The sequence below is a fragment of the Colobus angolensis genome, unplaced genomic scaffold (assembly GCF_000951035.1).
Source record: "Colobus angolensis palliatus isolate OR3802 unplaced genomic scaffold, Cang.pa_1.0 Scaffold57, whole genome shotgun sequence".
NCBI lineage: Eukaryota > Metazoa > Chordata > Mammalia > Primates > Cercopithecidae > Colobus > Colobus angolensis.
The window spans coordinates 9,550,014-9,560,112 of NW_012119265.1; positions in this window are offsets into that span (position 1 = coordinate 9,550,014).

The following is a 10,099-nucleotide window of genomic DNA, read 5'->3' on the forward strand; positions in this document are numbered from 1 at the left end:
TGTTGTGTCTCTGCCAGGCTTTGGTATCAGGATGATGCTGGCCTCATAAAATGAGTTAGGGAGGATTCCCTCTTTTCCTATTATTGGAATAGTTTCAGATGGAATGGTACCAGCTCCTCCTTGTACCTCTGGTAGAATTCGTCTGTGAAATCTCTTTGTAGGTCTCTAAGGACTTGCTTTATAAATCTGAGTGCTGCTGTATTGGGTGCATATATATTTAGGATAGTTAGCTCTTCTTGTTGAATTGATCCCTTTACCATTATGTAATGTCCTTTTTTGTCTTTTCTGATCTTTGTTGGTTTAAAGTCTGTTTTATCAGAGACTAGGATTGCAAACCCTGCTTTTTTTTTGTTTTCCATTTGCTTGGTAGATCTTCCTCCACTCCTTTATTTTGAGCCTATGTGTGTCTCTGCACATGAGATGGATCATTTAAGGTCTTTCTACACTGCTTATTCTAGTTAGCCATTCATCCAATCTTTTTGCAAGGTTTTTAGCTTCTTTGAGGTGGGTTTGAACATCCTCCTTTAGCTCGGAGAAGTTTGTTATTACCAATCATCTGAAGCCTTCTTCCTCAACTTGTCAAAGCCATTCTCCGTCCAGCTTTGTTCTGTTGCTGGCAAGGAGCTGCATTCCTTTGGAGGAGAAGAGGCACTCTGATTTTAGAATTTTCAGCTTTTCTGCTCTGGTTTCTCCCCATCTTTGTGGTTTTATCTACTTTTGGTCTTTGATGATGGTGATATACAGATGGGGTTTTGGTGTGGATGTCCTCTCTGTTAGTTTTCCTTCTAACAGTCAGGACCCTCAGCTGCAGGTCTGTTGGAGTTTTCTGGAGGTCCACTCCAGACCCTTTTTGCCTGGGTATCACCAGCGGAGGCTGCAGAACAGCAAATATTGCAGAATGGCAAATGTTACTGCCTGATCCTTCCTCTGGAAGCTTCATCTCAGAGGGGCACCCGGCCGTATGAGGTGTCAGTCGGCCCCTAGTGGGAGGTGCCTCCCAGTTAGGCTACTCGGGGGTCAGGGACCCACTTGAGGAGGCAGTCTGTCCATTCTCAGATCTTAAACTCCATGCTCGGAGAAGCACTACTCTCTTCAAAGCTGTCAGACAGGGATGTTTAAGTCTGCAAAAGTTTCTGCTGCCTTTTGTTCAGCTCTGCCCTGCCCCCAGAGGTGGAGTCTACAGAGGCAGACCGGCCCCCTTGAGCTGCAGTGGGCTCCACCCAGTTCGAGCTTCCTGGCTGATTTGTTTACCTACTAAAGCCTCAGCAAAGGCGAACGCCCCTCCCCCAGCCTCGCTGCCACCTTGCAGTTGGATCTCAGACTGCTGTGCTAGCAGTGAGCGAGGCTCCGTGGGCATGGGACCCTCTGAGCCAGGCACGAGATATAATCTCCTGGTGTGCCATTTGCTAAGGCCATTGGAAAAGCACAGTATTAGGGTGGGAGTGTCCCGAATTTCCAAGTACTGTCTGTCATGGTTTCCCTTGGCTAGGAAAGGGAATTCCCCGACCTCTTGCGCTTCCTGAGTGAGGTGATGCCCTGCCCTGCTTTGGCTCACACTCCGTGAGCTGCACCCACTGTCTGACAAGCCCCAGTGAGAAGAACCTGGTACCACAGTTGGAAATACAGAAATCACCCATCTTCTGCATTGCTCACGTTGGGAGCTGTAGACTGGAGCTGTTCCTATTCGGCCATCTTGGAACCCCCGCCCCCTTTCTTATTTTATTTTTTTGAGACAGTCTCACTCTGTCACCCAGGCTAGAGTGCAGTGGAGCAATCTCAGTTCCCTGCAGCCTCTGTCTCCTGGGTTCAAGCAATTCTCCTGCCTCCACCTCTCAGGTAGCTGGGACTACAGGCGCCTGTCACCTTGCCTGGCCAATTTTTGTACTTTTAGTGGAGATGGAGTTTTCACCATGTTGGCCAGGCTGGTCTTGAACTCCTGACCTCAGGTGATCCTCTCACCTTGGCCTCCCAAAGTGCTGGGATTACAGGCATGAGCTACCATGCCTGGCCAAAATAAGACCATTTATTGGAAGCCAGTTGTTTTTATAAAATAGTGACGCTATGAAACTGGTCAGAGGGAAATAATTTATACATACTAATGAAAATCAAATTCATCATACTAATGAAAATCAAACTACACAGACACAATAGGAAATATAGAAATGTAAGTTTAAACAAATATTTATCTATTGACTCAAAGTCCATTCAACATGCCTTTGTTTCAGGCGTGATTGGTAGAGGCATAGTTATCTGCCACAATGTCAGCATCATCAATTTAGGAAACTATCACCCTCCCCCAACATCCCATTTTTCTCTTATAATTTCTTATGATTCCCTCATCCACCCATTCCTAAACCAATCATCAACTCCCAGTTTTCACTGTGTATGGAGTAGTGCTTCTTTTTAACCTCCTACCCAGTATGTAAAAAGTAATATTTCATTTTACTTATCTAAATTTACCTAATATGCAAGGTAGAAAGGACAAGTAGTTTCATTATTTTGGAATTTGAAACCAACTCTCCATGCTTATCTTCTTCGTGTCTTTCACAATTTAATAGGTTTAGAGCTTTTTTTTCCCTTTAACTTTTTTTTTATCTTTCCAGGAAAACAAAACAAAACAAAAACCTTTTTCTGCCTGTATAGAAGCCGTTCCATTTTCTTGACCATATGTTGCATTTCTCTGGACATCCTCCAGCTCCAATTTGCCTTCCCAGCAAAGATGTGTTTTTTAAAAAGCAGTTGAATAACAACATGTTTTATTATTTTTCCTACTTCATCAAACACCAGTTTGTTGTGCTAACAGCTGCTAGGAAAGCCAAAAGTTAGTTAAGTTTAAGTAAATATTTTAGTTTCAGAATAGAAATGTCAGCAGAGACATAAATTACTAATTTGCCAAACCTTTTGGGATACACACACACACATATAACTAATTTTGTACACACCCACCCACTTTCAGAATTACTCATAGCAGCTGGTCAATGATTAATAAATTGGTAAATTATGAGTGTTTTGACACACATATGTATACAAACACCCAGTAAGATGAGAAGTGAGCAAGTAAATTACAGGTGTGATATGGCATGGTTCTGTGTCCCCACCCAAATATCATCTCAAATTGTAATCCCCATGTATCGAGGGAGGGATCTGGTGGGAGGAGATCGGATCATGGGGGTGGTTCCCCCATGCTGTTCTTATGATAGTGAATGAGTTCTCATGAGATCTGATGGTTTATAAGTATTTGACAGTTCCTCTCTCTCTCTCTGTCTCTCTCACCTGCTGCCATGTAAGATGTGCCTGCTTCTCCTTCTGCCATGATTGTAAGTTTCCTGAGGCCTCCCAAAGCCATGCAGAATTGTGAGTCAATTAAACCTCTTTTCTTTATAAATTTCCCAGTCTTGGGTATTTCTTTATAGCAGTGTGAAAATGGACTAATACAAGGTGCCCACAACACTAGCTCTTTAAGCTAGAGAAATCTCCCATATGTCACCTGAACAGACCCATTTTCCTAAATTTGGCAACACCTGAAATATCCAAATCAAACTGTTGCCTTTCTTGTAAACTCAAAATTATTTTTTTATTAGGTATCAACTGAGGCCAACACTGTGTCAGGCATCAGAGGTAGAAAGATGAGTGGGACCTCATTCCAGCTATAAATTTAGGGAGACACTTGAGTTGCTGAGACACTGGGTTATGGAGAGAATTAACAGGGTAATAATTGTGATCTGCTTAGAAGAGGGCCAGGCACATAGTGTTATTGTTATTTCAAAGGGTCTGCTTTTTAACTTTTGTGTTTTGTAATCAGAAGAAAATGGAGTATTTAGAAATACCTAGGCCGGGCGCGATGGCTCAAGCCTGTAATCCCAGCACTTTGGGAGGCCGAGACGGGCGGATCACGAGGTCAGGAGATCGAGACTATCCTGGCTAATATGGTGAAACCCCTTCTCTACTAAAAAATACAAAAAACTAGCCGGGCGACGAGGCGGGCGCCTGTAGTCCCAGCTACTTGGGAGGCTGAGGCAGGAGAATGGCGTGAACCCGGGAGGCGGAGCTTGCAGTGAGCTGAGATCCAGCCACTGCACTCCAGCCTGGGCGACAGAGTGAGACTCCGTCTCAAAAAAAAAGAAATACCTAATGAGAAGCACAACACTAGAGGTATGGATAAACTACTGTGGGTGCACTAAGGAAGGAACCACTGGGCCTGCCTGTGGGAGCTGGGAATGGTGTCAGAATGAAGATTAATTTGTGTCTCAAAAGATGGAGAAGGTAGGGGAACAGCAAACACCATCTAGACCCATTCTTGCTTCATTTTGAGGCAATTTCCTCTTGTTCAGGATTTTGGAGAGATAGAAAACCCTGATAAGAGATGCCCTGATAATAACCCGTCTTTTTTGAAGGATGGTAAATCACCCATAATAAAACTTTCAAACCATAACCTGTCCAGTTCCCTTTCTCTTTCCTTGGGGAATATATTTTCATGTTTTTTTTTTTTTTCCTTCCTTTGTTTGGGGAAGAGGAAGACAGGAGGAGCCTTAGCAAAATGATCAGAATAATCACAATGTGTCTTTTCCCAATGCCCCTTGTCCCCACTCCCACCTTCGAGGGGTTTCAGTGGGTGGGTTCTCCCTGTGCTCACTGAACCTGGGCTCCCACTTTTCAGTGAAAAAGGAACCTGTGAGCTCATTCTCACTGGGCTGTCCCAGGCTTACTCTGCAGGGTCTGCATCCTAAAATGCAAGCTTTCTGGGAATGATGTCTTAATTCAGTGGTTTCTAGAGCAGTACAATTCCCCCCAATTTTGGTAACCTCTGACAAAGTGCTAGCTTTTTATTTTGCTAAGTGATAACATTAAAAAGAAAATACATTCACACCTGCTATTACCCATGCTTTCTAAAAGAAAGCATATTTTAACAATAATAAGGTAGTGGAAAAGGATTTCAGAATACAGTTTTAAAAATGGAATATAATTGGTTTATGAAAAATCTACTACCTTTATTCAGCTGCCAACCTGTGATGGTCTGCATTAACTCAAAGGGATGCGTACTTAATGGTCACAAGTCAGACACCAGCAGGGACAGAGTGGGAACAAATTGAGGAAGAAGAAACAAATAGTCTTGGTTTCCTGTGTGTCCTTGACATGGATGAGGTGCCGCCTCCAGGATCTCTGTGTGCTCTGTAGCTCGGTTTTCTCAGCCTTCAGCATGTAACTGTTGTCAGAACTGGGCCTTGGTCTCCAGGATGGACAGCCCAAAGCATCCAAGTCAGGAATTGATGAATCTATATGAATCTGTTGTCTCCTTAATTTGCCATCCTCATTGTTTCAAAGCGTGAAGTCAAAACCCATGCTGGACCACAGCCCAAGCCTTAAAAAGCACATTGCCTGTTTAGGTTTAGAAACTTGAATGCATCAGGTGAGGCTAATGTGCTTCAAATATTAGACTCTCAAGCAAGTGCTTTTCTCAAGGAGACTGTCACCTTTGAGGTACCTGGCATTTCAAGCCAACTTGGGACACCTCAAGTGTCAATAAAGTTTGATAAATCGTAGCAGCCATCCCAGCCTTCTATCAAAAGGGTCAAAGTGCTACTAGCATTAGGAAATGAAATATGCAAAACTTGCATTTCTATTTTTGGTCATGCTCTGCAGCATGCTTCCGATAATAAACTGCCACTGCACAGCAGGATTCAAGGAAACATGCTGACAGCCTCACTCTCCTTGCATTGTGATGCACAGAGATCAGCGGGCAGCCGACTTGTGTCCTGAATGAAAAATGGATTCCAGGTAGAAGAACTGTGGTTCCTGACCATTTCCTGGATCTTGCTCAAGAGAATGTACACAAGTATTTATTTATAGCTGCTCAACTCCCTTTCAGACACAATCTAAATTTATTATTCCTGACATCGAATGAGTTGTAATCACTGATTATGGAAACATTGAGCAATTTCAAGGCAGGTTGGGGAGGAAACCTTTGTCATCAGACTCTCCTGCATTACATCCTGCCTGGCAGTGACTTAACAATTTCATTGTCTGTATTTTCACACTTGTGAAATGGGGAAATACCACTTCTATTGCAGAATTATTATGAAGATTGGAAAGAATAACCAAACAGTGCAGGACACAGAGCAGGCCCTCAATAAATAGTTTCGGTTTTCATTGTTAAGACTTGTTTAGGGAAGGGAAGTGAGCTCCTTTAGCAGTTTAGGGTTTCCCTCCTCCTCTGGGACAGGGTGGTAGAGGTACGAGAGTAGAGGCTGCTGAGAGAATATAGTCTCTTTCATTGTGCTCTGTTTTCTCCTTTTGGCCTCGTGGAGGGGCAGGGACGGGTGTCATCAGAGGGTGGCTTGAGAAAGTAGGAGAGCAAATGGCTTCTCCCTGGTTCTCAGAAGTCTAGGGCCCTCACCTGGCTCTTATCCACAGTGCCTGCGCTGTTGGTAATAGTTCACGTGCACATGTCTCCTTTCAGTTCGGTTGAAAAAATCCTGCAGGCATGCACTCCATCATGGGCTGCTTTGTATGTCTCCCTGGCAAGGCACACAGCAAATGTTGGTTGTTGCCTTTGGAGGCCAGGTTAGCACAAAGCAAATAACTTGGGTGTGCTCAGGGACAGCTAAAGGGGTTGGATGACTAATTCCCTTTCCTGTGACCATCCCTGCCTCTTGTTTACTCCATTGAAAAAGGGCATAGGGAGGTCAGTTGCCGCTGCTCATCTGCACGAAGGTCAAAGGCAGAGTCACTGAAAGTAGTCTGCTCCTATTTTTGAAGCTTTCTTCTGTGGCTACTATTGCACTTTGTAAACACTTGGTACTCAATAAATTCCAGCACACATATGGAAGCAATGGTGCCAACTAGCTGGATTGAAAGTACTAAATACCCAGCATCCAGAGCACTGGCTGATGGACAGGAAAAGGTTGCCTCCGCTTCTGACTGGGTGTGCAGCACAAGCTCCTGGCAGGCCTCACACCCCCTACTTAGCACCTGTCAATCTCCTGTCCTCTGTGAAAGAGGCTGCATTTCTCCCTGCTGGGCCCGCCACTTCTCCAGGATTTTTTCAGTGCTCTGTGTCCAAGTCTTTCAGCTGCTGGAAGTGTGGGAATGGGAAGTCAGCTCTGGCCACGGCTTCAAATAATTCACCTTTCCAGCAGCCTGCGGGTTTTCTTCTTATCAGTACAACAGTGAGTCTCATTCTCAGAATCTCTGAGGCCTGGCCAATGAGGCCCCTATTCTTCTTCCCCTGGCAGAGGCCAGCTCTGATAGTGTCCCCACCCAAGGGGCAGACACCCATGTGATTTCAGTGGTTCGGAGGAATAGGAATGGAATGGAAGGGTGAGATCTTTTCTGCTGCAGCTCAAAGCACTGTGGATACAGGCCCATGTGCGGAGCCTGACTCAGGGCACTGAGTTCACTCTGCTCAGTTTGCTTATATGTTAGTTCATGGCAGCTGGGGTTGCAAATAGGATCAAATTGTGCAGTTTTCAATTCTGTGTAATGCTGCTGTGAAAATGGACTTAACTGCTTTTCAGTAAGGTCATTATGACTCTCTTAACTTCTCTTACTCATGAAACCTAGCATGAGTCATGGCTGGAGAATCTCACTCCACCCCATGGCCCCCGCTGTCCCGAGAAGCAGAAAGGCTGGTTCCTGGGGTTTCTCTTCCTGGCAGTAAACCCCCTCCTCCCTGCAGGACTGTTATAACTGATCCACAGTTAGAACATCAGGGAGCCCATAACCAGGCAGGGCGGGGGTTTCTCCTTACCAGCTTGCTCCCCATGCAGCAGGGAAGCGGGTGTCTGCTGCAAATCTACCCGTGTGGGGGGATGGGAAGAACAATGAGGCTGAACAGACACAAAGGAAGCTATCCTGTGCCCAGACAGCCCCAGTGATATCTTCAGGCCCAGCCAGGATCCTCCCTTCCCAAACTGGAGCCTATTTGCTCCCAGTATTAGTAAGGCTCTTTTGATTGCAGAGAACAAAAACTCCTCACTAAGGCTGCTATATTCGTTTGCTAGGGCTGCCTTAACAAAGTCCCACAGACTGGATGGCTCAAATATGGATTGTCTCACAGTTCTGGAGGCTGGAAGGCCAAGATCAAGTTGTCTGCAGGGTTGATGCCTTCTGAGGCCTCTCTCCTCGTCTTGCAGAAGGCCATTTTCTCTGCGTCTACATGTGGTCCTCCATGTGCATATGTCGATGTCTTCCTCTTTTAAAAGGACACTACTCCTGTCGGATTAGGCTCCACCCTCATGACCTCATTTAACCATAGTTACCTCTTTAAACATCCTATCTCCACATAAGGTCACATTCTGAGGGACTGGGGGTTAGGACTTCAACATGCCAGTTTTCCGGTGGGAGGACGCAATTACTTGGCTTCCTAGAACAAAAGCCTGTTTAAGGATATTGATGGCCTGGAGCTGAGCGAGGCCAATGTGGGGCAGCCCCAGACAGCTTTTCCACTTCTCTTTGTCTCCACAGCCTTCCCATTCCCTCTGGATGAAGCCAGGTGTTTCTGTTATACGCACTCCTAACACCCCTCTGTCTCCCATACAGATTTACCACCTCTGTATTTAAATAATGTGTTGTGAAGTTATTTAGTTAATGTCCATCTTCCTGGTTAGATGGAAGCACCAGGACAGCTGAACGAGTCACCGAGTCACCGTCTTCCTTGCAGTAACCCGAGCACTTGGCTCAGGCTGGGCACATAAAAGGTGCTCAATTTGTAGCTGCTGAATTGAAAGTCCTTCACTCTTGGTGCTTCTGCTCCTCTGCCTCCTTACTGGCCAGTCAACCCCACAGTAGCCTCAATCCACTTGGCCAGCATTTCAGGCAGTCACATTCCATTATTTCACTTCATATAATTTATACTCCAGGGGAGATGATATTTGTTTTTTCACCCATCACTAGTTTCATGGCCAAAGCCCCTATAACAAAAGACAGATTAACAAGAGAAAAGCATACAAATGTATTCAATGTAAGTTTTATGTGACAACAGGAGCTTTCAGAAATAAAGAGCCAAAGAAACAGGGAAACCTGTGTATTTTTATGCTTGGGTTTGATGAAGTGTGGATGGTCATGAAGAAGTATGACTGGAGGACAAAAGGGTTTGATCGAATGGGAATCAACCAGGAAGGGGGACTTGGCAAGGCTCATTTGTTCATATGCTGTGTGTCCCAGTGTCTTCAGAGATAAGGACATTCATTTCCTCTGGATATAGGGAGGGCATCTTTCAAATGGTGGTCTCCCTTCAAGGGAGAAAGATGGGAGAAAGTCCAACAGTGATTTTCCTGCTTCTGCTGTTTCCTCAAATGCCAAGGTGCCATACTTTCAGGTAGTGTGTCCTGACCCCCATCAGTACTGTAGTTTACTTAATATTCTCCTTTACAAATAATTCATGCTTTTACTTAAATAACAGATTTCAGAAGGAAACATTGTATCATGGGTTTGACATCCTGCTTATATTTAAAAATTAAACGTTGTTAAAAGAATCACATAACTATTAAAATACATGCTTGTGTAACTGTTAAAGTTATCTCCTGAGTTGCTTGTGGGCTGCCTGTCCTCAACAGGTCCTGGAGGGAGTTAGTCTACCTGGCTTAGCTAATGATCTCTCAGGTGGCATTGAATAGAGTGCTCTTGGCTGCAAGCAGTGGGAATCCCACTGATGCTGATTTAAAGAATTAGAACTTTGGGAGGCTGAGGTAGGTGGATCAGTTGAGCCCAGGAGTTCAAGATCAGCCTGGGCAATGGTGAAACCCCATCTCTACCAAAAAAATATATATTTTATACTTAGTGTATTATATCTCATTATATGTAATATCTAATTACATGAATATAAATAATGTAATTACATGAATATAAATAATGTAATTAATTATAATTTGATATTTAGCCTATCATATATGTAATTAGAACATTGATTGTCTCACAGAACTGAAACATTGAAATAGTGTGGTTTGAGGGCTGGTTGTTTTACAGGCTAAATTATCTCATCAAAGACTAACATTCTTTCTCCCTCTCAGTCCTATGAGCATCAGGATTGGCTTCATCTTCTGGGTAGTAGCAAGATGGCAGTAGAAGCAGTCATAGGCATTACGTTGAGACACATTGTTCA